We start from the raw sequence: 27,379 nt of genomic DNA on the forward strand, positions 1-27,379 counted from the left end.
AGCAAATGAGGCCGTGTCATAAACTCTCACTTTATTTAAACCAGGGGTAGGCAACATTTTTTGGCCGGATTGCCGAAAAAACCACAATGTCTACCTTGGAAGGTGCCAGAGTGCCAGCATGCTAGAAAAACAAAATGGGGGGGGAAGGGGGGATGTACATGGCAGGATGCACTGCATATTACTATATTTAATAATCATAAAATGTTGCCTTTGTTGTTGTGTATTCCTTTTTTGTTGAGCATGTTGCAATGAGAGAGAGATAAAAGAGACAAATAAGAGAAAGAGGAGAGAGAAAGAGAAAGAAAAAGGAGAGCAGAGAGAGAACCAGACGCATGCACACGCACACAGAGAACCAGAACACACCCAGAACAGACACATGCACACACACATCCAGAACCAGACATGTGTGCACGCACAGACACACAAAACCAGACAGAGGCAGACAAACGCACAGAACCATCAGTGTGGGCACATGGAGCCGGGCTCCTGGGCCACTGGACAGAGTCTGACCCAACAATGCCCTGGTCCCACCAGAGCCCCTGTGCTTGCCTGAGGAGCCAGCCCCCAGGCTGCAGCACAGCTGGCCAAGGCCCTGGCCTGGAGCCTGACCATCAGCTCAACCACCCACCCACCCCGTACAGCTAAGCATGCAAAAAGTGTGGTGCTCCTGGCAAGGGACAGCACCAGCCTCATCCTGATGGGGGGCTGTGCCAGGGCTGGGCTTGGAGCAGGTGGGAGTCAGGTGGGCTCAGCTGCAAGCCCTCCTGCAAGCAACCTGGGCTCCATGGTTGGCAGCAGCTACCAGAGCCTGGGCCAGCTGCAGCCGGGAGGCTGCAAACAGCTGCTCCGGGCTCCAGCATCAGCTCCATACCAGCAGGTGCACGCACGCCTCGAAGCGGACTGTGGGGATAGGGACTGAGGCAGCAAAGCCCTCCCGCTGTCTGCTCTGAGGTGCATATGCAATCGCCGCCAGCATGGAGCGGATGCCGGGGTTGTGGAGCCCGGCACAGATGTTTGCAGCCTGCCCACTGCCTGATGCAGCTGCCAGAGCCCAGGCTGGCTACAAACAGCTGTGCCGGGCTCCGGAGCCCAGTCATCAGCTCTGTGCTGGCAGCGGGGGAGAGGCCGGGGTTGCACTGCTTCAGGCCCCTCCCCCACCGTCCGCTCTGAGGCACGTGTGCACCCGCCAGTATGGAGCTGATGCCAGAGACCAGAGCAGATGTTTTCAGCCTCCCGGTTGCAGCTGGCCCAGGCTCTGGGTAGCTGCTGCCAACCACAGAGACCAATCTGCTTGCAGCAGGGCTTGCAGCTACCCAGCTGCCTGCTGGGAGCAGCCTGGGCTTTGTGGCTGGCAGCAGCTGTCTAGATCCTAGGCTGGCAGTGGCGTGCTGAGCAAAATGGCCTCGCGTGCCGTGCTCGGCACATGTGCCAGGGGTTGCTGACCCCTGATTTAAACAAAGATTACAAAGTGACTTGACCACCATTTTAAGTACCTATATTGGGAGATTCCTGAAGGCTCTTAAATGTATTTGTCGCAGGGCACCTCGGTACCCCTGCTCCTAAGAGAGGAGAAACTGCCAGGGAGAGAGCCCTGGCAGAACCAAGTGAGCACAGCTGTGGGTTGCCGGAGCAACCAAGCGGAGCCAGCTGCCTGTAGGGGGCAGGGCCTGGCCCTTATAAAGCTCAGGGCTGAGGCCAGGCTGGCAGTTCTCTGCCAGCAGCTTGGGAGGCAGGAGCTCTGAGAGTGAGGAGGTGGCAAGTACCGCTCATGATAGCCCTGGAGGCTTGAGCTATGACGATGAGTTATGGCCAGGCGGCTTGCATTTGTGTTACAGCCTAGGGGCTTGTGGTTTTGCTTTGTGTTTGTATTATTACACCCGGAGGCTTGGGTGAGGCTGTAGGGGTTGGAGGAGGCCTCAATTACTCGCACGCCACTGCGCGAGCAGCTGGCGGCGAGGAGCGCGGCCAGTGGGTCGCGGGCGCAACCTGTAGGTTGCGGACGGGGACCGAGACCCCGGATTACGTGTGGGGGGAACATAGCCCCCGGCCCCAGGAAAGGGGCGGTATTACTGAGTAGCCCAGTGTGGGCACGGCAAGCCCCAGAGAAGGGGGGAGCGCCATACTGAGCAGCCCTAGAGAGCGGGGCCATACTGAGTAGCCCAGTGTGGGTGTGGCGAGCCCCCAGAGAGGGGGAACGCCCTTGTACGTTATTGAGTAGCCCAGCGTGGGCGCGGCGAGCCCCAGAGAGGGGGAACGCCCTTGTACGTTATTGAGTAGCCCAGTGTGGGCGCACGGGCATAGCGAGCCCGGCCGCAGGCTAGTGCGGTAATACCCCTCAGACCAAGGCAGGGCGCTGCGGTTGCCCCTGAGAAGGCAGGGAGTAGCAGCGCAGGGAGCCAGAGTCAGGGAGGGTGTCCGTGCGGTTGGCCCATAGGACCGGTGGCCCGCTGGAGAGTCCCAGAGCGGAACCACACCGGCAGGGGAGGCCCAGAGTGGGCTAGACGGGAGTCCCAGCAAGAGGCTGGGCACAAGAGAGGGAGCCCAGAGTGGGCCACATGAGAGAGGAGGCCCGGGAAGCAGGCGTATAGACCAAACAACGTCCATTACATCTGCGAGGCTTGGGGCGTGGCGTGGTATCAGGGGAGGTAGGAGCCACGCATAGCCCATAAGGCTAGGGCACTTGGGTAGCGCCCATTGTACGGGGAGACCCATGAGGGGTCCAGGAGCTGACAGGCCCGAGGAAACACAAGGCAGCGTCCCTATTACATATATTCCATCAAGACGTGGCGGGCGAGAATGGAGGGTGCCCTCGGGCCGGAGTTGCGCGGTGAGAGGGCCTTAAGGAGATCACGGCCCTCCGCGAGGACCCCGCTGTGACAGTATTATTTATTTAATTAGAAGGCTCCTTAATTTATCAGGCAAAGGTACAATCGGATCAATTCGAATTGTAAGTACGGTGAAAAATCTTTGCAGTAAAGGTAACTAATCATTGGTACAACATACCTTAGGATGTTGCAGTGTTTGTATCTTGATATCTTTAAATTACAATTGGGTAATACTTTCCATAAGTTACTGGACTCTGCAGGGATGAGTGATTGAAACGTGTTGGGCTTTTATTATGCCACAGGCCAGGCATTATCAAGGTCACTTCTATCCTTAAAAATTTAGCTATATTAATTAAACAAAGAAGATTACCTCTTCTTCAATTTCTACTCTTTTTTAAATTAGCCATTATACAGCATCTCAAGTAGCAATGCAGCAATACCTAACAAAGCAATTTCTTTCACACAAGATTATTAAGTTAATAACAGAATATTATTAACAAATCTAGCTAACTATTGGGGGGGGGGGGACAGGACATTTAATCATTTCTCTTTGAATCCAGCTAATGGTACCATCAAGGTAAGACACAGTCTGTCCAGCCCTTACTGTGAACAATCAAATTAGCAGAAAATGAAGATAATAGTAACAAAGAATCTGATTTAAAAGCCCTAGATGAATCAAGTTATCCTTACTTAGCATAGTCAGAATATCACAACTTATTTCACAATACGTCATTAAGATCATCAGTTCAGAGGTTTATGGAGAGAATGAAAAAAAGCTTTAGTGCCAACATCTAAAAAGCCAGCCAAAGCCAGTGAACCCTGGAGAAGTTACAAAAAGCTATAATGGCAGAAAATGACAATAGATAAAATACAAATACAAGAAAGGCAGAAGGCAGGGCAGGGTGACACCTTATAGACTACAGTAGCTTGTTCAGAAATGCTTTCTAAGTGAGTTAATCTATAAGATGTCACCCTGCCCTGCCTTTTGCCTGACTTCAGAGTAACATGGCTAACTACCTTTCTCTACTCATAAATACAAAAATGCCAAACAGTTACTGTTGTTACAAGAAATCACTCACAATCTGCCAAAACAACAGCTATATCATGCGCAAGATCATGCAACATGAGCATCCTATCAGTTTTATAGGAGGAACAAATAGCAGGGCAAAGGAAGATGTTGGCTCATTATTGAGGACATGCAGAATGCTACTGATAGTGCTTAAAAATTCTTCTATGTCAATAATATTGAGGTCTCTGATGGAGGAACCTCACTTTAACATGGGGGCTGTCAAATTCATGTGGCCGCCTAGGCTGGACTGTGCCCATGGACAACTCTTTCCCCCCCCCCCCGGATCCAGTACCCACAGCACCTGGTCTGGCCAGTTCAGGACACAAGCTGTACATGGTATGGTGCTGGATTAGGGTGGGTGCTGCATCCAGAGTGGGTCCCAGACTGGCTGGAGTGGGCACTTTGTGTAGAGCAGTCCTGAACCAACCAGACTGGGCATTTGATACAGCCTGCATGGGACCCATGGATGTCTGCGTGCCAGATCCAGCATCCACTTTGGTCAGTCTGGAATTGCATTGCATGCAGTGCATACCATGGGACCCATTCTGCATGTGGTGCCCACTCTAGATTGGCTGGAGTAGGCACCACATGTGGTTCACGTCCTGGATCACTGGCCAGAACAAGAGCTGCAGGTGCTAAATTTGGCATGCAGGGTGGGGGTCCCAGACTGACTCTGCAGTGCGGGTCGTGGGTGGTATGTTTCCCAGCCCTGCACACAGGGCCCATCCAGCATGCACCATATGTGGGATGTGGATCTACTCAAGACCCAAGGTCAGCAGTAGGGGCCAGATGAAATACTCCCCAGCTAGATGATGTGGCTTCACAGGCCAGATCCAGCCCATGGGCCATGTATTTGACATCCCTGCTCTAAAAGACCAAAATCTCTTTTCACTTATCATGTTTGAAGTGTGAAGTCTACAGTAACTTTGCTGTATTAAGCAGAATTACTCAAAGACAAGAAATGGAATATCAGAGTTGTTGTGACTAAGAATTGATTTGAACTGACAGAGCTATTTTGGATGCAGGACTGCAGGTTACCCCTCTAGCTGAGGAGCAGACCTGAATACCAAAAGTGATACAAATCTTCACTTTGTCAGAGCTTGATTTTTGCCTTGATTTGTCAGAGCTACATGTGAATAAACTTAGCCAACCTTGTTGCCTAACTCTAGCCTGGACGTTCAGTGAAAACTCAGGGCAGAATTCTATTTCAGCTGGTTTTAAATATCAGTTTTACAGCTCCCTAAGTGGCTTCTTTGGCACTTGCGTACAGTTTGCAACTCTCGTACTCTCTCATTATGCTATTATTATTAAGCCTAAGTGTAGACATATACACTGAGCATGTGCAGTAGGCTGCACACTAGCCTGGCAGGTGCTACAAAAGCTACATGCACATACCCATTGTGGATTCGTAAGTCATGAATATGTAGCCAGACAAAAGCCCATGAGCTGGTGGTTAGGTCAATTCACCAGATCTGGATTCTAAGGCCCCGTCTCAGGCAGAGGAATTTTGAACCTATACCTTCTGGCATAGCACTCAGACTACCATAGCAGAGATTAGGTGCCATGCAGGGTTTTCTTTAGGTCTCCTTCTGCACTGGCCTTGGGCTGCCAAGAAAGATATCTGGAGCCAGGAAGAAAAAAAACAAGGTCTACGTTGTATGGTTCAGTAAGATGGCTGCTGCCCTAGAAGACAGCAAGTGCTGACTTCTAGCCTATGCCTTTTTCTGTTGAAGCAGAAACTTCCTCACTGTTCTCCTTTCACTTTATCCAATAACTGATGAATGCATAGTGAAGTAGCTCAGCTTAAAAAGAAGCACTGAAGAAGGGGCTGGATGGTGTTATTTTGTTGTGTAGTGGCTAGACCACTGTACAGTATTAGAAAGGTGGAATGACACAGGTTCAACCCCCTTCTGGTTAAAGAGGGCCCAAGCCTGCATTTCTGGTTACTATCCTAACAATCCAGCTATTGGGGCTAAAACGGGTGTCAAACTCATCCCATGCCCTGGGTGGGATCCAGGCTGCAGCAGTACGGCAAGTAGCTGTAGGCCCTGGATTCTGTGGCAGGCCATGCCCCCAACCCTTGTAGCCCAGCAGGCTGGACAGAGTGGCCCCATGGGCTAAAGTATTGGAGGGTTCACCAGCTGGTTTTTCACCCCTAGGACAGGCTCAGGTACAAACTTACACAACTGCATACCTACCTAGCTAGGCTATGTGTGGTCAGTCTAGGCTTATGTATCCATGCTACAAGGGCAATAGAATAGTAAACTATGCATAAGTACCCAAAATGGCACTCATACAGTTAGAAAACTGCCATTTTGCACATAGAATAAGGTAGGAATCTGTCCTACTTCCCCTAGCACCTCTAACCACCCACTCCCCCAACCACACACACACATGAGAAGTCATGGACCTAGCACCTCAGTCAGGTCAGATTATATATAGTTTTCCAGATACCATGAGTATGTCTGAAAACCAGAGCCCCGTCATTTGCACATTGTGTTGCATCATAATATAAAGGGCATGTCACCTCCTGCTGTGAAGCAACAATGCACAGAACTTGAGTGCTGCTGGTCACTAGCGTTTTTTGAGACTCTTGAACCTGTTTTCCAGATTTATATAAGGAAAGGTGTGAGGGCTGGAATTTCTATTGCATGTGGTACATGAAATTAGGCATGAGTCACAAAGGGCTGTATAAATTCATATGACAGGGATGAGAAGCAACCATTGCAGGGCCTTCTATGACTTAGACCTAGTCCGGATTTGGGGAGATCTTATGTACTAAAACTATGCAGCACAGGCTCAAGAGCCTGAGAGAACTACCTCTCTGTGCTTAATAGCCTCGATAATGAACCCCTTTCACATTCATTACATGTGAGTCTGCACCATTCTACACCTAGGAACTCTCATCAACCAGTGAAGTTTTTGCCTGAGCAGCAACTCTTAGGTTTGTAAAGCACTTTGAGAGTAAAATGGTGCAAGTTTTATTATATCTGGAAAAAATTATGTTTAATATAGGACAAGCAAGTAGTAGATCTCCAGGGAGCAAATACCTGCAGAGAAACATAAAAGAACTGTAAAGTGGCACAGTGCCTGAGCTAATTAGCTTTGCTAAGAAGCAAAGTTTATTAGTCTGGTTACTATGTTGCACTTAACATGATTATATTGCTTTCACAGTTAGCTTAAGGCATGGGTGTCAAAGATAGCAGAATAATTGGGGGGGGAGGGGCAGGGAGGGACTGGGACAGGAGCCCTAGGTGCCACCTTTGTGGGGTGGGAGGGCAGAAAACAGCCGCCACCACAGCAGCAGCTGATCTCACTGCTGTAATCAGCACAGCGGCAGCCCTTGCTGCCTTATGCATCCCACCTTCTGAGCTACACTTCTGGATAATGATACAGCCTGTGGGCCAAATCCAGCCTTCAGAGCCATGTCATCCAATCCATGGGACCCCTGGCGGGGTTGGGAATTCATGGGAGAGGTGAGCAGAGGCAAGGCCTATTGAATTCTGGGGTATGGAGCACTATTGAGGACACAGTGACTCAGGTACCCACAGCTCCCTGTGGTTTAACACTGCTGCTGCTTGCCCTGTCACCAGTGAGGGTCCAGATCCAACTTGCAAGGTTCCTCGCAGTCTGAATCTGTCCTGGGGGAGCAAGCAAGTTTGACACCCTTGGCTTAAGGGATCTGCATGGCACCACATTGTGCCTTCTACACCAGTGGTTCTCAATGCTTTTTAGATGCAAGGAGCTCCTTGCCAGACTCAAGGAACCCCTTAGAAAATGCCAGCTTTTACCTTTCATTCATTTTTTTGACTATGGAAAAATAATAGAGCAATTCTTCTGTTGAAAAGAATTCACAACAGGTCAGAATTTTTTTGACACAATGTATCCCTGTGTGAAATCTCTGGGTTTATCTTGTGAATCATGTGTAGGTGTTTGCATAGTGCTAATACTGCGTGACACACCATGTCACCCTTAAAAGGATCTTACAGCACCCTGAGGTGCCTTGGCACACTGGTTGAGAATCACTGCTAATTACATATGGGCTAAGCACAGACAGTCAAAAAGCCAGAGGCTGAATTGATTCAATCTTTGCAGGTTAGTCTAAACTGTAGATTGAGTCAATAAGTAGTAAGTGAACAGACATTCACTTTTGATTTCAGAAATGCAGCCACATACATGCAATGGCCCAGGCCAGAAGCCAGAGGGAGGAGTGGGGGGCTAGAACACACCTCCCTGCTCAACTGGAGCAGACAGCTTGGGCCACCCTGTGAGTGTGGGGTTTGTGGGAGGCGGACGTGCAAAGCATCCTGGGATGCTGGGGGAAGTTTGATATTACATCCACCCAGGTTTATTTTAAACTGGTTTTGGTCATTTTGAAAGTGGTTTCTGCACACTAAATTTCTGTTGTGTTACAGATTTGAATCAGTTTCCAATCACTTATACTGGTTCATGTGTAATTTCTGTCCCTAGTAGACACTGCTGTAGGCATGCATGTTATGGACCACAGCAATGATTCATTAATACATTGTCTGGGGCTATGGGCAAACATACTTGTAGAAACTTCAACTGGAGAGGGGGAACTACTGCAGGGCTGTCTGCTGCAGCTGTTATGATGTAATTTTAACAGCTACATGATCCTGTAGCAATATAAGGAAGCTAAATTGCAACAACTCCAACCCTGGTGAGGCAGGGTTAGAGTTGGAGCAGTTTTGCTACATACGTACAGCTCCAGGCTCATGAACACCTAACAGCTAAAAGATAACAACTGAGGCCAGGGCCAGAGCAGCAGCAACTCCTCCCCCTTTAAAGCCCCACACATTGTCCATACCCTGGGATACAGCACTAATTCTTGGTGTAGTGGTCAAAACAGTGGGACTCTATTCTTGGCTCTGCCACTGCCTTGCTCTATGCCCTTGATTCAATGATTTCACCTCCTTCTGCTTGTTTCTATTGCTGTATGATGGTTATGACTGCTCAAAAAGCTCAGCTTTACCAATGGATCTTGTGGCTTTGAGATCTTTGTCAGAGAGTACCTGAGAAGGGGAGAGGCCTATGATGCTTACGGTAGCAAAAGAGCTCAGCAAGCACTGGTGTTTGTTTCTGCTTGTATCCATCTCCCATGCTGTCCAAGGCAGTTTGTCCTGAGTAAGGACTACTAGGCGAGCCCTTCTGAACCCTATCACCCCACACACTGAGATTGCTTGATGCGGTACCTGGCTGTCTCACTCTGGAAGGCTCTTTAATAGAGACAGTTTGTTCAGCTGCCAGGGCCAGAGTCCAGAATTCTCCATTTACCTGCCACCTCGACAGCTGACAACCAGCAGGGAAAGGACTACACCCCCCTCCCATCCCAGTCTTTCCTCTTATCTGTAAGGAGGACAAAGACAGTACAGTGCATTGAGATACACAGAGATTCTTCTGGGTCCTCCCTGCCTTGCCCCTAACTCAAAACCTGTATAATACCCTAGGAGCAGAGACTGCACAGATGAGGCAGCAGCTTTACTTAGTGGGACTAGGCAGAGTTTCCAGTGGGGCATCCCAGTACTAGTTAATCCTCCAAAAAGCAATTCTAACACCTGCTGCTGCTCGCCAGGAATAGAGGACTACACAGCCGCAGGACTCCTAACGGATGGAACTGGCAGGAGAGAGCCCTGCTAAGGGTTTCCTGGTCCCCACGGCTTTTGTATCCACAGGAACCCAGGGAACCCGAGCATGGTGCCACTTTTGAAACCTGGGCTCAGGTCTAAGCAGGCTGGTGAAAGAAATGGTAAAGGTATGGCTGGAGGGAAGCTCTCCTGCTACCAGGAAGGTGCTGTGAGGCCTTAAGATTTCTCTAAAAGTTAGTCTCAGCCTCTATGGAGTTGAGAGGGTCATCAGCAAGATGAAAGTTTGGGAAGCAGCTTCTATCTTTGCTACCCAACTGCCTTCAGATCCTGCCCTCACTGATGGCAACCACGCTGCCTGTCTAGGTTGCGCTGTCAGTAGCCGTGAGATTCTGCAATACCCAGACAACGTCCGCAGACAAGACCCCAGCTTGACTACCACAATCCAAGCTGTTTGCCATCGGAAAACCCATTTCTGCATTTGTAACTAAGTGTGGACAGTGCGACACAATGACCAGAGAGATCCTGCTATGATCTGATTTTCCTCTTGCTCTCAAATTCAGATGTTCAGTTTTGTCTACACTAGGCCACCTTACCTTGGTTGAACCCTAGATTAAAACAAGTATTTACAGTCTGGACCAAATGTGTAGAGCATCCACACCAGCTCTCACTTTCCAGGTTAACTGGCAATCCAGTAACTCAGACGAAAAAGGGTAATGGGGACAGGGGGAAACGTTTTTGAAATAAAAAAATAAATCCGTTTTTTTTTTTTGTTATTTAAACTATCAATCTCATTTACCCTGTCAATATCTAAACATAATTTCTTAAAATATGCATATAAATATACAATTATCTACAACCCTCTAAAACTCTGAATCACTGATTTATGATAATAAGGAGAAACATCTAACTTTTGGGGTCAAGTTTTATAAATGTGGAATAACAAGCTATGCATGGTGGTAAGGATTAATCTTGACAGGGTCCAGAGCACACACTGCTGGGTGCAAGATAATGCCAAAATCATCACAGAGGCTGGGGCAGATCTCACCAGCCAGCCATCCACTGAGCCCACTTGGGTGGTCTCACATTCCTCTTTAACTGGTTGGCCCTATCCCAGCTCCTCCAGCCACCGTAATTGGGACTTGGGAGCCCGTGGAAAGCTGCATTTCGCTAAGGAAACCGCAGAGCGAGGGCCCACCCTCCTCCCGGGGCGCTCCCCCCGTTGTGCGGGGCACGAAGCCGGGGGCGCCCGCTGGTTTCGGAAGTAAGGGAGAAGGGAATGGCCGCGCGGACTTCCAGCTGTTCTTGAAACCGGCAGTCTGCGCGAGGACACGGACCGACCTCCCCGCGCCCGGGCACGGCCAGCAGCGCAGGGCAGAGCGGGGGCACCGGGCCGCGGGGAGAGGCGCGTACCCGGCACGGGGCAGTCTGGCGGCAGCGGGGACGAGGCTTGGGGCGGCCGCGCCGGGGGACGCGGGACTGGACACGGAGCGGGGAAGGAAGAGCCGTCCCGCGGCGGGAGGGCCGGCAGCCGCTGGGCCTAGCGCGGCGCTCACTAGGCGCCGGGTCTCCACGTGGCCGGCGCGGGAGCCCGCGGGGACGGGACGGGACTGGACGGGATGGGACGGGGGCGGCACGGCGGTACTTACGCAGCCGGGGCTCTGCCGAGCGCAGCCGCGCGCGCTGCCTCCGCCGCCGGCCGTCCCCGCTTCCCCGCTCGCGCCGCGGGGCTTAACCCTGCGCGCCCGGCCGGCTGGGGCCGCGCCCGCTCCTGCTCGCCCGGGGCGGACCGCTGGGCCGGCGCGGCCTCTGCCCCTGCGGTGCCCGGGCCCGGCGGGGAAGCCGCTCCCCTGGCGCCGAAGGGGCACACGCGGACGACACGTCCCCGCCGAGAGCAGAGCAGAGCGGCCGGTGCTGCAGCCGCCCGCGGACGGCGGTGGCGGCCTGTGCTGCCGCCCCGGTGCCGCGCAGCCCCTTCCTGGCCTGGGGTTGGGAGGCAGGAGCTGTTGGCTCAGGCTTCCGCCGGAGGGCCGCAGCCCCGGACACTAAGCGCGGGGCTGGAACCCTCCATGCTGCTCCTGGGAAGCCTGCGTGGGGTGCACGGGGGACTCGGTAGACGGCAAAATAGAATTCAAAACCACCAGGACCGGCCACTGAGGTGTCTTAATAATTTTAAAAATCATGGACTAAATATAGACCTTAGTTTTATGACACATCATAACCTGCCCAACATCTGCCTCCCCAGGTACCTCTCAATTATTTACCAGCTACATCCATTTTCCTGCCCAGCTACATCCATTTTCCTGCCCAGCTCCCCAGACTGTCTCCCACCCACTGACTCCTCAATTTACATCTTCACTGACCTCCTGTCTTGCATGCATACCAGCCCAGCCTCTGGCTTCTTTACTATTCGTTCCATCCAGGAAGAGCACACACCAACTGCCAAGACTTCCTCAGCCCATCAAAGGGTTTTTAAACCCAAAAGCTTGCTAAGAAGAATTGTTCCAACTATTTGAGTTGGTCTAATATAGGGGTTTTCAACATTTTTGGGTCAGTGTACCCCTGGCAGCCAGATGCAGAGCTGGTGGGGGGTGGCGTGCAGCTGGATGCGGAGCAGTGGCAGCCACCACGTGTGACCTTTCCTCACCCCTAGTGTCTGGCTGGGCAGGCAGCGCCTGGGTGGGATAGTGCGTGGCGGCACTCCGTCCCCACCCACCCATGCGCATCCCTTAGGGCCTTCTCAAGTACCCCCGGTTGACAACCCCTGGTCTAATAAAAGATATCACATTTACCCAAAGAACTGTGTCTGCCTATGTCCTTAGACCAACATGGCTACAACCTACACCCCTGTGCTCAAGACAGGATTAACACTGACTAAACTATCCCAGTCAAGTGTTTGTCTAACCTGCTCCTAAAAATATCTGAGAGAGTGTCTGTCTTCTTAGAGTGTGCGGATGACATGCTCCTAGCCATCCAGGACCCAAACTACCTCGTGCAGGTGGAGGCTTGCCAATCCATTTACTCGGCAGCCTCCTCTGCTCAGGTCAACTGAGTCAAGAGCACTGGCGCAGGTGATGGGTGGCAGATGGAGCCCTTCTCACTCATGCTTCAAGCCATGCAGTGGAGCATAGGCTCTAACTATAATGTAGTCATTATAGTTAAACATACATCACTTATTCTGATCTGTAATATGAAATCTAGCCTTCTTGAGTGTCTTGACAGTCCATCAAGCACTTCACTATTATTCATTTCCTTACCTGTGTTAAAATTACCATAACTGTGTTAAGTTTTTTTTGCTAGAATTAAAAATAGTCTTCAGGGCTGTGAAACAGAAGAAAGATATTTCCAGGAATGGCTATCAGACAGGAAAATTGCAGAAGAAAGGATAGTTTGATTAATGGAACACCAAGACCATTAAAAAGGAGAGAGGATTGATAGTATCTGTGGAGAGAAGAAAGATTGGCGGGTAGATTATAATGAGCCAAGAAGTCAATTGACCCACTCAGCACTGCCCAGGTAGAAATGCTGCTTCTTAATAGTTGATTTTAAAGTTTGGGTGGAGCAGCAATCAAAGGAGGTACAGCTGCACCACTGCACTCCCACTGGATGTGCCCCTTCCTATGTCTCCTCTTGCACAAGATAGGGCAGGGCCTGGTCTGTATCTGCAGGTAGGTGCACACCTTCATCCTTCTAGTTCTGCCAGGTTTCTTTACAATGCCTCTAGTTAATGGTGGTGCACTGCCTGATGGAGGCAATGTGGAAAGGTGTGCCCAGAGGGTTACAATATGAGTGGCAGCTCTTCTACCAGACAAGACCTCAGTGAGCTGCCATATTTCTACCAGGACCTCCTCAGGGCCTTGAGTTTGGACTCCTCTTCCACATCCACAGAAGTAGTTGCCCAGGGGGCAGACCTCCTAGTTAAGTCCCTGCTGAAAAACCCAGTGGTTGGTGCCCAGGATGCATTGAAGGACGGTCCTGGCCAACATCACCCATACTGGATATCTGGACTTTGGCAGGTACAGGCAACCAGATCCTTCTTCTCTGGCCTGGTATATGTAGATGCCCACACTTTTTGCACCCTGCTGCTTACTCCAAGAGGACAAAGCCATCCTGCTATCCACCTCCCCTGCCTATATTCAGTAGGTCCTATAAGGGCAATCCCCATCTGTTCCTATCCCTCTGCCAGAGACAGCCCTGCACATGGTACTTATAATGTAGCACTGGGGAAGTAAAGCCAAAGTCATGAGTTCAAGCTTCAGGTAGAACTTTGGCTTAAGAGGTGCCATGGCTTAGCTGGTTAAAGTGCCTACCTGATAAGCAGAAGATCTTGGGTTCAAGTCACAGTGGTACCTTGAGGACTAATTTTACTCCACCACCTGAGCCGGCAGGTCTGCTTTTCCACGGCCCACCGGTGTCAGCTCTACACACCAGCATCCCCTGCTCCCCAGCCTCAACACACAGCATAGGCTGAGGGCACTTTGTGGGGAGAGGGCAGAGAAGGAAAGTCAGGGGAGGCACTACTTCCTGTGGCAGGACACCAGTAGTGCCTGACACTTTAAGGGCTGCTAGATCAAGCACTCAGCAGGTGTTTGATTATGGCGGCCATTTTAGAACTCTGGTCACCTATATAAACGAGCAGTTCGCTGCTGGGAGCTAGGCAAGGAACATTGCTTGGATGAGCTACTGCATGGGAACATGTTGCAGGTAGGAGTAGGAGGCTCTGGTCCTGGACATGATCTAAAACTGTACCTGCCAGGAGCAGGTGGTTTGGTGGGGCTTCCAGTGGTACGGGAACCCCAGGAAAATCTCAGGCCAGTTACCACTCCAGTGAAAGGCAGGTAGGGGTGCCTTAACCCCAGCCCTCACCTTCAGGTAGGTTATTTGATACATCTAATCCAGGGAAGGCCAGGTAAGCTTCTTGAAGTGCCTGAGCCTGCAGGGGTGAGTGACCCTGTGGCGCCAGGCACACTTTGTGAAGCACCTGAGCCAGGAATGGGGGACCCTGATCCCTGAATGCAGGCAGGTGGCTTAGACCTAACCATGGGACCTGACTGATCAATGCTGGGACCAGGATACAGATAGGGATCAAAAGGGCCAGGAGCCCACTGTGAGAGTTGCCCATATACAGCAGAGAAGCTTGGGGTCCCGACTGGCCTGAGATGCGGCCAGGGCTTAAAGGAAAGCCAAAGGTCCCAGGGAAGGGGCCACAGCAAACAGGCAAAGGAGACAGTTGAGTTGGCTGCTTGAAATGCGATCTGCGAGGCTTGGGCCATGGTGTAGGGGTGGAGTAGAGAAGGAAAAGGACATGGACTCCCAGAAAGCTGAAAGTTCATGAGCTCTGACAGCAAGCAGAAGTCTTCATCTCCACCTTCAAGCCTGAAGAATAGATATAGAGCACTAGCAACAGGAGGAGGAGGAGGAGCATGTTCCACTGGTGGAGAAGGCCAGGCCAGGAATGCTCAAGATTGGGAGGATTGAGACCACTGCCACTGGACACTTTTTCAAGAAATGTTGGGATAGTTATCTTGTTGGGGTCATCTGACCCCAGCTGACTTCTTGCCCTTTGGGCAGGTGGCTAGACTCTATGATCTTGCAAGGTCCCTTGCAGCCCTAATATCTATGAAATCTGAAGAAGAAGTGATGGTGGGTGGTGGTTGGAGACTCCTTTCCATGAGGGATGGAGTCATCCATCTGCTGGCCTGACCTGTTTTCTTGGGAGGCCTGCTGCTTGCCCACAGCCCATATCCAAGATGTCATGGAGGAATTACTGAGACTCATCCAGCCCCCTGACTACTACCCCATGTGCTTATCCATGTGGGTACCAATGGTACTGCCAAGAGTGACCCTGAGCAGATCAAAAGTAACTACAAGGCTCTGGGTGCAAGGGTGAAGGGCACAGGGGCTCAGGTGCTGTTCCGATTGACCCTTCTGGTCAAGGGAAAGAGCCTGAGCAGGACTGGACACATCTTGCAGATCAATGCATGTCCATGCAGAAGGTGTTGCCAGCAGGGCTTTGGCTTCTTTGACCATGGGATGTTTTCCCAAGAAACAGGATTGCTAGGAAGAGCTGGGATCCACCTGACAAAGAGGGAAAACTATCTTTACAGACAGGCTTGCTAATGTAGTGATGAGGACTTAAACTAGGTTCGCCAGAGGATAGAGACCCACTTCCCCAAAGCTTTGGTGACCTGTAGGAAGCACAAGCAGGAGGGGGTTATAGGCGAGGCCTTCTCATTCTTACTGACAAAGTAGGGCAATCAGCTAGTTACCTCAGATATCTGTACACAAATGCATGGAGCCTGGGAAACAAATAGGAGAAATTGGAAGTCCTTGCACGAATACGGAACAATGATGCACTTGCAATAACAGAGACCTGGAGGGAGCTCACATGACTGGAGCACTGTCATGGATGGATATAAAATGTTCAGATAGGACAGGCAGGGGAGAAAAGGAGGAAAAGCTGTGCTTTATGTAAAAGAGCTGTATGATTGCTCAGAGCTTCAGTGTGAAACTGGACATAGGCGTATTGAAAGTCTCTCGGCTCGGGGCAGAGGAGAGAGCAACAAGGGTGACACTGGGGTGAGGGGTCTGCTATAGACCACCAAACCACGACGATGAGATGGACAAGGCATTTTTTTTAAACAGCTAGTGGAAGTTTCCTGATCACAGGTCCTGGTTCTCACAGGGGACTTCAGTCACTCTGACATGCTGGGAGGGCAATATAGGGGCCATGCTCTTCTTGACCTGCTACTCACAAACAGGGAAGAATTGTTGGCGGATGTAGTAGTGGATGGCAACTTGGGCAGCAGTGACCATAAGATGATTGAGTTCAGGATCATGAGGGAAGGAAGGAAGGAAGGAGAGCATCAGAGTAAGGACCCTGGACTTCAGAAAAGCAGACTTCAGCTCACTCAGGGAAATGATGGGGAGGATCCCCTGAGAGACCAGTCTAAGGGGGAATACAGTTCAGGAGAGCTAGTCTTATTTTAAAGAAACCTTACTGAGGGCACAGGAATGAACCATCCCAATGTGCAGGAAGATTAGCAAGTATGGATGAAGACCAGCATGGCTTAGAAGGGAACTCTTCAGTGAGCTGAACCACAAAAAGGAAGCTTACAAGAGGTAGAAACTTAGACAAATGACTTGGGAGGAGTATAAGACTCTTGCTTGGGCAGGCAGGGTTGAAATCAGGACAGTGAAAGCTTAACTGGAGTTGGAACTAGCAAGGAACATGATGGGTTTCTATAAGTATGTCAGCAACAATAGGAAGATCAGGGAAAGTGTGGGTCCCTTACTGAATGGGGGAGGCAACCTAGTGACAGATGATGTGGAAAAGAATTAAGTGCTCAGTGCTTTTTTCACCTCAGTCGTCACAGGCAAGGTCAGCTTCCAGACTATTGCACCTGGCAGCACAGTTTGGGGAGGAGGTGAGCAGCCAGCAGTGCTGAAAGAACTGGTTAAGGACTATTTAGAAAAGCTGAATGTGTACAAGTCCATTGGGGAGGGCAGGATGCACCCAACAGTGCTGAGGGAGTTCTCTAATGTGATTGCAGAGTTGCTGGTCCTTATTGTTGAAAACTTGTGGTGGTTGGGAGAGGTTCCAGATGACTGGAAAGGGCAAATATAGTGCCCATCTTTAAGAAACAGAAGGGGGAGGATCCAGGGAAATACAAACCATTCAGTCTCGCCTCAGTCCCTGGAAAAATCGTGGAGCAGGTCCTCAAGGAATCCATTTTTAAACACCTGGAGGAGAAGGTGATTTATGAACAGTCAGCATGGATTTGCCAAGAGCATGTCCTGCCTGACCAAACTGATTGCCTTATCTGATGAGATGACTGGCTCTGTGGATGCAGGAAGATCAGGGATTTTGATACATTCCCACAACATTCTCATAAGCAAGCTAAGGAAGTAAGGTTGGATGAATGGACTTTTAAGGTAGATAAAAAGCTGGCTGGCTGGTCAGGATCAATGGCTCTCTACCTAGTTGACAGCCAGTCCCAAGTGGAGTGCCCCAGGAGGCAGTCCTGTGGCCCTTTTGTTCAATATCTTCATCAATGATCTGTGTGACAGGGGGCCATTATAAGGCCAGTCCTGATGTCAGCCTGCCCACCTGTCTAGGGCAGTCTGCCCTGTCTCACTTGCCACAATTTGTTGTATTAAACTAGATGTTGAATGCGGGAGGCTACCCATTTAATGCCCCAATGCCTAGGGTGTTATACACAGCTCTGACCTACCCTATACCTCGGGGTCTCGGACTCTGGCCCACCTGTGACCTCAGGCATCTGTAGACGTACCTTGGACTTTCTGCCCCTGCCCCGGGCCTTCCACTGATGCCCTCATACCAGGGCCTTCCACTTATGCCCTTTCACTAGGGCCTCCTATTTAAGTTCACACCTGTGGGGCCGGCCCATGTACAGCCCTTCAGATCACCCTACTCTGCAACCCTACCCTGCATGCCCCTGGTGCAGCCCTTCAGGCCCACTTCAGCAGACCCTATTCTACACCCCTCACACACAGTCCTTCAGGTCACAACCGCACACCCTACTTTGTGTGGGCCTCTGCACATACTTCTGCTCCCTCTTACTGGGGAGCCACTGGGGTCTTGCACTACATGGGGCTCAGGTGCCTCTCCCTAGGGATGTCTGGTCCCCATGCCTGTCCCTATAACTGGGTTGTGGGGGCTGGGGCTATAAGGTGCCCTATAATCACCTTTCACAAGGAAGGCAACTGCTGTGGCATTTCTTGGGGACCACTCTGACACAAGCAGCCCCACCACAACCATCCATCCCAGCAGGGTGTAGTTTTCAGGCATTACCCAGGACCAGGAGCCTCCTGCTATCCCCATAGCTCCTTCCTTTACTTCCAAGATGTTGTGAGCAGCAGCTCCAGCCAGGTGATGTTTTCCCTCAGGCTGCAGCCAGCAAATTGCTGGCTGTCCTGCTCAGTCCTGCTCTTATTGCCAGCAGCTGAGCCCTCTTCCCCAATTAGGCAGTCCCTTGCTGGCAATGCAACACCTGATTGGGGACTGCAGTCACCTGCAGGCTGTTCTGCCGCTAGCTCTCAGCCCTTAAAGTGGCAGGCACCAAAGGTGCTGTGCCACAATTGGGAAGATTGGATGGAGTGTACCCTCAGCAAGTATGCAGATGACACCAAGCTGCGAGAAGCAGTTGATATGCTGGAGGGTAGGGCTAGGATACACACTGACCTCAACAAATTGGAGGATTGGGCCAAAAGAAATCTCATGAGGTTCAATAACGAGAAGTGCAAAGTCCCACACTTAGGACAGAACAATACCATGTACTAGTACAGGCTAGAGACTGACTGGCTAAGCAGCACCTCTGCAGAAAAGGACCTGGGAGTTACAGTGGATGATAAGCTGAATATGAACCAACAGTATGACCTTGTTGCGAAGAAGGCTAACAGCATACTGGGCTGTATTAGTAGGAGGGTTGCCAGCAGATCGAGGGAAGTGATCTTTCCCCTCTATTCAGCATTGGTGAGGTCACAACTGGAGTACCGTGTCCAGTTTTGGGCCCTCCACTACAGAAAGACTATATCAGAGAGTGTCCAATGGAGAGCAATTAAAATGGCTAGAGGGCTGGGACACATTAGTTCTGAAGATATGCTGAGGGAACTGGGCTTATTTAGTCTGGACAAGAGAAGATTGAAGGGGAATTTTATAGCAGCCTTCAACTACCTGAAGGGGAGGTCCAAAGAGCGTGGAGCTGGACTGCTCTCAGTGGTGGCAGATGAGAGAACAAGGAACAATGGTCTGAATTTGCAGCACGGGAAGTTTAGGTTAGAAGGAAAATGTTTCTCACTAGGAGGGTGGTGAAGCACTGGAACACGTTATCTAGAGAGATGGTGGAATCTCCATCCTTGGAAGTTTTTGAGACCCAGGTACAAAAAGCCTTGGCTGGGATGATCTAATTAGGGTGGTCCTGCTTTGAGCAAGCAGTTCGACTAGATGACCAGAGTCCCTTTCAACCCTAATTTTCTATGATTCTAAGAACCCAGCACAGCAAGGCCATCATTGGGCCAAGGAGCCCATGAATGACACCCCTAACTCTGCCCATAATTTGGCCCACCTCATTCATAGATTCATAGACACTAGGGCTGGAAGGCCCCTCAGAAGATCATTTAGTTCAGCCCCCTGCCCCAGGGGCAGGAAGTCAGAAGGGATCATAGGATCCCAGCAAGATAAACATCCAAATGTCTCTTGAAGGCACTCAAATTAGGTGCTTGAACCACCTCTGGTGGCACTCTATTCTAAACCTTGAGGGCTCCGACAGTAAAGAAGTTCTTCCTTATGTCCAGCCTGAAACGGTCATGCAGGAGTTTGTGACCGTTTGACCTTGTCATCCCTTGGGGCACTCTGGTGAACAGATGTTCCCCCAGATCTTGGTGAGCACCCCTGACAAACTTATAGGTAGCCACTAGATCACCCCTGAATCTGTGTTTTTCCAGGCTGAAGAGTCCCATGCCTCTCAACCTCTCATCATAAGGTCTGTTTTCCTGACCTCTGATCATGTCCTTGGCTCTCCTCTGCACTCTCTCAAGCTTCTCCACATCCTTTCTGAATTGTGGAGCCCAAAACTGGATGCAGTACTCCAGCTGCAGCCTCACCAAGGCTGAGTACAACGGGAGAATGACATCCTGGGATTTGCTTGAGAAGCATCTATGAATGCAAGCCAGCGTTTTGCTCACTTTGCTAGCCACAGCATCACATTGAAGGCTCATATTCATCTTGTGGTCAGTCATGACCCCCAAGTCCTTTTCGTCCATACTGCTAGCCAGCATAGCACTGCTGAGCCTATAAGCGTGCTGCAGGTTTTTCCTCCCGAGGTGGAGAACCTTGCATTTTTCGGTGTTAAACACCATCAGGTTCTTGTCTGCCCATTTCCTGAGCCTGTCAAGGTCTGCCTGGATCACCCTCCTGTCCTCAGGTGTGGATGCTTTACCTCAGAGTTTGGTGTCGTTGGCAAACTTGGCCAGTCCGCTTCTGACACCAATGTCCGCATCATTAATGAAGATGTTGAATAGTGTAGGCCCAAGGACAGAGCCTTGGGGGACCCCACTGGTCACAGGGCACCATGACAATTGACTTCCGTCAACCACCACCCTCTGGGTCCTACCGTGGAGCCAATTCCCCAGCGAGCGGATCATGGTGAGGCCAAGGCCGCAGTTAGCCAGTTTTGCCAAGAGGTGATCATGAGATACCAGACAGAAGGCTTTTTTAAAGTGAAGATATATGACATCAATCTCATCCCCCTTGTCCAGGTGATAGGTCACCTGGTCGTAAAAGGAAATAAGGAAATTAGGTCGCTGATTAAGTCATCCATCGCTGCTAGAAACAGGTCGAGTAATGCTTTACCTCTCGTCAGCCTGTAGACTTCCTGCATCAGACAGAACTTGTCTACACATGAAAGAAAGCTTTGCAACCGTTTGGATTTGGCTGAGCGCTCTTCCCATGAGATGTCTGGGTAGTTGAAGTCTCCCATGACAACCATACACCAGGAGCGTGCGGCCTCAGCCAATCCTCTGGCAAACTCCTGGTCAAGGTCTTGATCCTGGGTAGGAGGTCTGTAGTAGACTCCCACCATAGTGTCCCCTGTGCTGTGTTCCCCACGGATTTTAATCCAGAGGGTCTCTAGTCCTCCACCCTGGGCGCCAATGTTGACTTGCAGGGATGCGTAGCTTTCTTTGACATAGAGAGCTACACCTCCGCCCCTTTTGTCTACTCGATTTCTCCTGTACAAGGTATAGCCGTCTATACCTGTGGCCTACTCATGGGTCGAGTCCCACCAGGTCTCCATTATCCCTATGACATCATAATTTTTTTGTGTTTAGCAGGAGGACAAGTTCCTCCTGTTTATTCCCCAGGCTCCTGGCATTTGTGTATAGGCACACACATGTCCCTTTGGGGGCCCCTGCTTTGCTTACAGTTTGTTCCAGGGCTTGGGTAGGGGTGGGCTCCTTAGAGTGCCTTGGCCTGCTGGCTTTGCAAGGGCCACTCAGTGGGCCAGCAGTGGCAGTAGTCCCCCCATCCCCCAGCAGGCTTAAAGCCCGGTGGAGCAGGCCAGCCAGTCTGGCTGAGAAGAGCCTCCTCCCCAGCAGAGAGAGGTGGAGGCCGTCCCTTCCCAGCAGCTCACTGCCTCTGGGCAGTGAGAGCACTGTAGTCCTGGAAGCCGATGACACCAGCGCTGCAGTCTGTGGTTCACTATCTCAATGTTCCTCTCCCTTTTCAGTCCGTAACCCGAGACTGGGAAGATCGATGAGAACACCACCTGTGCCCCCAACCCCTTAAGCCCCACTCCCAAATCCATGTAGCACTTCATGACCCGGCTGGGAGCGCTCCGAGCCATGTCATTTGTGCCTACATGGATAAGGAGCATGGGGTAGTGATCAGCGGGCTGGAGGCTCAGGGATCTTCTGCGCAATGTCTCGGATTTGGGCTACCGGGAAGCAGCAGACTTCCCAAGCTCAGGGGTCAGGGCGGCAGATTGCCCCCTCAGTCCCCTTCAGGATGGAGTCTCCCACGACAAACACTTCGCGTTTCATCTTGGGGAGAGTGGGGGTGGTAGCTATAGTACAGCTTGTGTTGCCTGCAGGAGCTGGCAACTCAGCAGGCTCTGCTGGGGCTGCAAGAAGTTCATACCTGTTGCAAAGCTCCAGCAGTGGGGAGAACCTTGGTGTGGTGGGCCTTGGGGCCCTTGACCACCTTGGTCCATCCCCTAGGCTGGACAGGATGGGAGGTCCCGGAGTCCTCCCTTGTCCTGGAGGGTGACTGTGGTCTACCCTCCACCTCCCGGGGGTGAAGGTCCTGGCAGTAGGAGTCTATCTCCTGCTCACCATCCCTGATAGTACGGTCTCTGGACTGCGGCCTGGAGCTCCTCCTGCTGGTGTGCCAGAGACCCCAAAAGGGAGGAGACCTCACAAGGGGAGGTGGCCATGCTCCTGGACCCCAGAGCCTGAAAAAGTGACAAGCATCCCCTGTAGCCAAGAGCCAGAGGCTCCGTCCGTGTGGAGCCCGGAACGATGGGCTCTGTCTGGGTGAAGGCCTCTGAGGAGCCAGAGGGGGGGCTGCAGACCCCAAGGGGACCCTCGGGGTGTGGTGCGTTCCCATCTGCGGCATGCTGCTGGTAGGCCGGCTGTGGCTGGGACTGCCTACCTAGGGGGCTCACAGTCAGGTCCTCAGGCTCCCCCGCTCACCCTCCTGCACAAACTCCATGCTAACTCATGCACCGGGCCCAGGAGTGTGTCTGTTTTTGCAGCCTGTCTGTGAGGCTCTGGTCACATGGCTCCCTGGGGGGCTGGGCCAAGTAGGAGCCGGCAGGGGGGGCGTGACCCTTCTTGGCCCATTCAGCCCACTCCCAGCTCTCTCCATCTCTCCCACTGCGGGCCCCTGCATGCCTGCAGACAGGCTGGGGCACATCAGGGGTCCTGGGGTCTCTCCTGGGGTCCCTGGGCTTACGGGGGCACAGGGGGCTTACACCTGCACATCTCGCTCCGGAGCCAGGACCCCAAAAAAATGAGCCAGGACTCCCCGCCCCCCCAAAAAAGCACCGTTGTCAGTACCAAGGCTAAATTTCTGACCTCAGCTACCATTGGGGTAGATCTTCCAGCAAAGCCCTTCTCTTCTGACCACCTGGGAGAGGAAGGAGCTGTAGGTCTCGCACTGATGAGCCTCAGTGAGGAAGTCTACTTTCCTCACAGCCCCCACCCCAAGAGCCTTGAGGAAAGTGATACTAAATTATCATAGATATGATACTAGAATGTAGCTGGTGCATTGGTTAGCTGAAATGCCATAACCTGATACTCAGAGTGCCCGCACTAGGTTTAGAAGTCCATTTTCTATTCAGCACCAGGTCAGGTTACATGCTTATGACAAGGTGTTATCCCAGGGGAGGGGAGAAGGGGTGACAGCAATGCCCCCTGGTGGCCTGAAGAAAGGGCTGATGTAGCACACACTGGCAAGCATGGTGAGCTTGAGGAAGGTGATGGCCACCAGGGTCTCCATGGGGAGGGCCACTGCACGGTGGCAGACTGCTGCTCCAGGTGCCCCACTAAAGTTGTGGGCATCTAAGGCTACTGCAGGCCTACAAGGGGCATGAGTATTACCAACTGCTGCCAAAGGTAGGTGATAAAAAAATGGAGTAACTAACTACAGAAAGTGGTCTGCAGTGTTCCTAGCTCCCGTGGCCATGATTAAGAAAAAACAGAAAGAGATTTGGCTGGAGTCAGAATCAGCCTCATCTCTTGTGAGCCTGACATCACTGTAGCTCCAGAGGATTTACCTTCTCATATCTGAGTGCAGTACTTATGCAGTCATTTCTTTTGTTGGGAGACAGTGGAGGGAAAGGTGTATGTACGCACACGCATATATGTGCAAGAGGCATCTCTGACAGAAGCAGCCCAGTGTGATGAAAGCGCAGCTGCTGTGAACTTTCAGGCAGGAGAGTCACAGAGCTAGGGCAGTAGGATTCATTTTTAATCAAAGGTGCTAACATGGGAGCAGCCTGCTTTGAAAGCAGAAATTCTCTCTTGTGTAGCCCAACCCTGCCCTTTCACGCACTGTAGACTCACTCAGAATAAAATGTGAAAAAGAAGAAGGCTAGATTTGAGGGAGATCATCTAGCATAAACAGACCTGCCCAACAAGGCCACTCCAGCTCTGATAAGAGGCTGCTGTGTCACTCAGTGGGAGAGAATATGGACAGGAACAACAAAAATGACTAGACGTAGGATGGTTTGACATGTGAAAAGTTTAAAGAAGCTAAATATATAGCAAAACATTGACCTGGGGAATGTGGTGACTGCACAAGTATGCAAAAGGTGCAAGGATTATGGATGAGGAAAGAACTATTGATCAGACAGCAATAAGGTAAAATCAGAAGTGGGATAACATAAAGGCATATGGACCTGCCACCTGCATCTCTAAAATACCATGTGTAGCAAGCCTCAGGTGCTGGAGGGATGCCTTAAGAGCAGGCTTGGGACCAATCAGAGGGAAGAGGCTAGGGCTCAGCCAGGGCTGGTTTGTTCATTAGGCTCCCCTACTCTGGATACAGGGCATAAGCCTCACTTAGTCTTGCCCCTGTAGGCTAGGGCTCAACTGGCCCTGGTTAGTTTTCTGGCTTCAGCTTACCCAGTTAATTAGGCTGCAGGACATGAGCTGCACATAACCTAGTCTGGACACACATGATCTTGAATGCATATTCAAGATGTAGTAACTTACTATAACATAGTAACTAACAAAGACTATGAAAGGCTTTGGATCCCAGACATGTTATAAAATACCAAATCAAACCAGATGATACCATGTCCGTTGCTCTCTCCTCATCCACAGAGCCTGTCATTTTATCATATAAGGAAATCAGATTGGTCAGGCATAACTTGCTCTTGGTGAATCAATGATGGCCATTCCTGATCACCTTGTTCTCCTCTAGGTGCTTTGCAATGGATTCCTTGAGAACCTGGCTCCATGATCTTTCAGGTATAGAGGTCAGGCTGGCTGGTGTGTAGTTCCCTGGATCTTCCTTCTTCCCCTTAAAGATGGGCACAATATTTACTCTTTTCTAGTCAACTGGAACTTCATCTGACCTCCATGAGTTCTCAGAAAGGATAGCCAATGGCTCCAAAATTACCTCAGCCAATCCCTTCATTACCTTCAGTACATCCCACCTGGTCCTGCCAGGTTGAAAGCATGTAACTTCTCTAAGTAATCCCTTACTTGTTCTGCCATTACTCTAGGCTGTTTGTCTCCATCCCTATCTCTGCTGCCAGTTGCACTCATCATCTGGGAGCTGCTACTATTTGTGAAAACTGAAGTAAAAAAGGCATTAAATACTTCAACCTTCTCTGCATCATTTGTGACTTGATTGCTTTCCTTATTCTGTAAGGGACCTCTGGAATCTATGGTCTTCCTCTTAGTTTTGACATACCTATAGAATACTTTTTATTATCTTTTATATCCCTTGCCAGTTGCATCTTGAATTGCACCTTGGCCTTCCCCTTGCATCCCCCTGCAATACTCTTATATTGTTCCCTAGTACTATGACCAAGTGTCTGCTTTTTATAGCATTCCTTTTTGAGTTTCAACTTCTTGCAGAAATCACTGTTTAGCCAAGCTGGCTCCTTTTGCACTTCCCATTCTTCTGCCGCATTGGAATAACTTGTTTCTGCATTCTTAAAAGGGCCTCCTTAAAGTACAGTCAGCTCTCCTGGACTACTTTTCACCTCAGAGTTGCCTCCCAAGATATCCTGCCCACTAGGGCCCTGAGTTTGTTAAAGTCTACTTTTCTGAAGTTCAGTTTCCTTATTCTGGTGCTCTCCTTCCTTCCTTCCTTCCTCCCCTTAAAATCTTGAATTGACAGCAGCTTAGTGTCATGGGCCACCTCACACCTCATTTCTGCAAGGTACTAATGGGTTAATGGAAAGCCAAGTGTTAGCGAGCCCCTCCCTGCTGGAAGGGTTAGCTGGGTAGTCTGATAAAGTCCTACACTTGAATTCCAGTAAAGGGGGAGTAGCGGGGCATGGTCTTGCACCAGTAGTATCTGCGCCCAACTCCTGAACCCAACCCTACCCTATCTGCACTGTGGGACAGGAAAATATCACAAACAAACCCTTCCCAACACATCCACCAAACACAGGCCAGGGACCAGAGATCAACCCCTCCACTGCCCATTAAGAAAATTTTCACAGCATGTGGGAAGTGCCGTGGTCGTTCACTGGCTTTTACTCAAATATAAATAACAAATTAGCGAGGATTAAAGGTTTGTATTTTTGTACCTTAGCTCAGGGGCGGGCAATTATTTTGGGTGGAGGGCCGCTTGCTGAGTTTTGGCAAGCCATCAAGGGCCGCATGACAGGCAGCCAGGGGCAGATAAATATTAATTTTCTAAATTTTGGGGAGGGCCCCGCGGGTCGGACAGAATGGCCTGGCAGGCCACATTTGGCCTGTGGGCTGCATTTTGCCCACCCCTGCTTTAGCTAGTGGGAGGTAAGAAGGCAGGGAGGGAAGAGGGAGATGACCTTCATGGTTCCACATTGCAGTGCCCTTTGCATTTATAGATGGGGGATGAGGAGGTGGGCCAGGGATTCAGTGGGTCCCATTCAGGTTCCACTGAGATGACCAAAGTCTCCAGAGCCATTCTTCATGTGATGTCTAGGACTGTCAAATAGGTGAGGGAATTGCAGGAAAAATCAGGAAGGGTCCTCTTCACATGGGTCTTGGGCTTCTTTGCCCCTCACCCAGGTTAGAAAGTGGGAATAAAATGTGACTTCCAAGTGCTAGCTTTGTCCACACAAAAGCACCTGGTCACAGTAGCAGAAACACAATTGAGGGTTCTGCACTGAAAGTAAAGTCAACCTCCTTGGCTTTTTCTGCTCCCTGCCTGCCTCCCTCCCATTGGCTTCCCCACACTATGAAGATTTTCATAATGGCAAGCAAAAAAGCCAGGAAGAAGGGGCTTGGAGGGTTGGTTTCAGTTCCCAGGCCTGTGATTGGTGGATGTTTTGGAAAGGGTGTATTTGTGCTATTTTCCTTTGGCGTAGTATGTATGTTGTAGTCGTGCTGGTCTAAGAAATAGAGACAAACAAAACTCTTGGGTTGAGGTGATATCTTTTAGTAGACCAACTCAATAGAACCCAGGAGAAAAAACATCCACGTTTTATCTCCCCTGTGCAAAACGAAGTTTCGTTTCTACTCGGGAGAACTTTTATAATCTTTGAATTCTTCTCAGCCTGACATTGGGTGTTTGGACCCAATAGCTTACAAAGAGAGAATTTTTTTTTTGCTACTATTTAGTTGGTCTAATAAAAGACATCACCTCTAGCTCAAGAGTTTTTTTTTTTCCCCTGTGGCATGGTGCAGATAGGGTG

At 50.6% G+C, this 27,379-nt stretch overlaps 1 protein-coding gene across 2 annotated transcripts in view; it reads right to left on the reverse strand.

Annotated features, from left to right (window-relative positions):
• The window catches only part of LOC102570306 (excitatory amino acid transporter 1), a 134,884-nt gene that overhangs the window by 95,572 nt on the left and 11,933 nt on the right, over nt 1-27,379 (reverse strand). The window contains exon 1 of one of the 2 annotated variants that reach the window (XM_006262132.4): nt 11,147-11,226. The exons of the other annotated variant lie outside the window; for it this stretch is intronic. The gene's annotated coding sequence lies outside the window, so the exon portion shown is untranslated. Of the gene's footprint in view, nt 1-11,146; nt 11,227-27,379 lie in introns of those variants that run through there. 2 annotated transcript variants of the gene reach the window in all.

The sequence above is a fragment of the Alligator mississippiensis genome, chromosome 16 (genome assembly GCF_030867095.1).
Source record: "Alligator mississippiensis isolate rAllMis1 chromosome 16, rAllMis1, whole genome shotgun sequence".
NCBI classification, from domain to species: domain Eukaryota; kingdom Metazoa; phylum Chordata; order Crocodylia; family Alligatoridae; genus Alligator; species Alligator mississippiensis.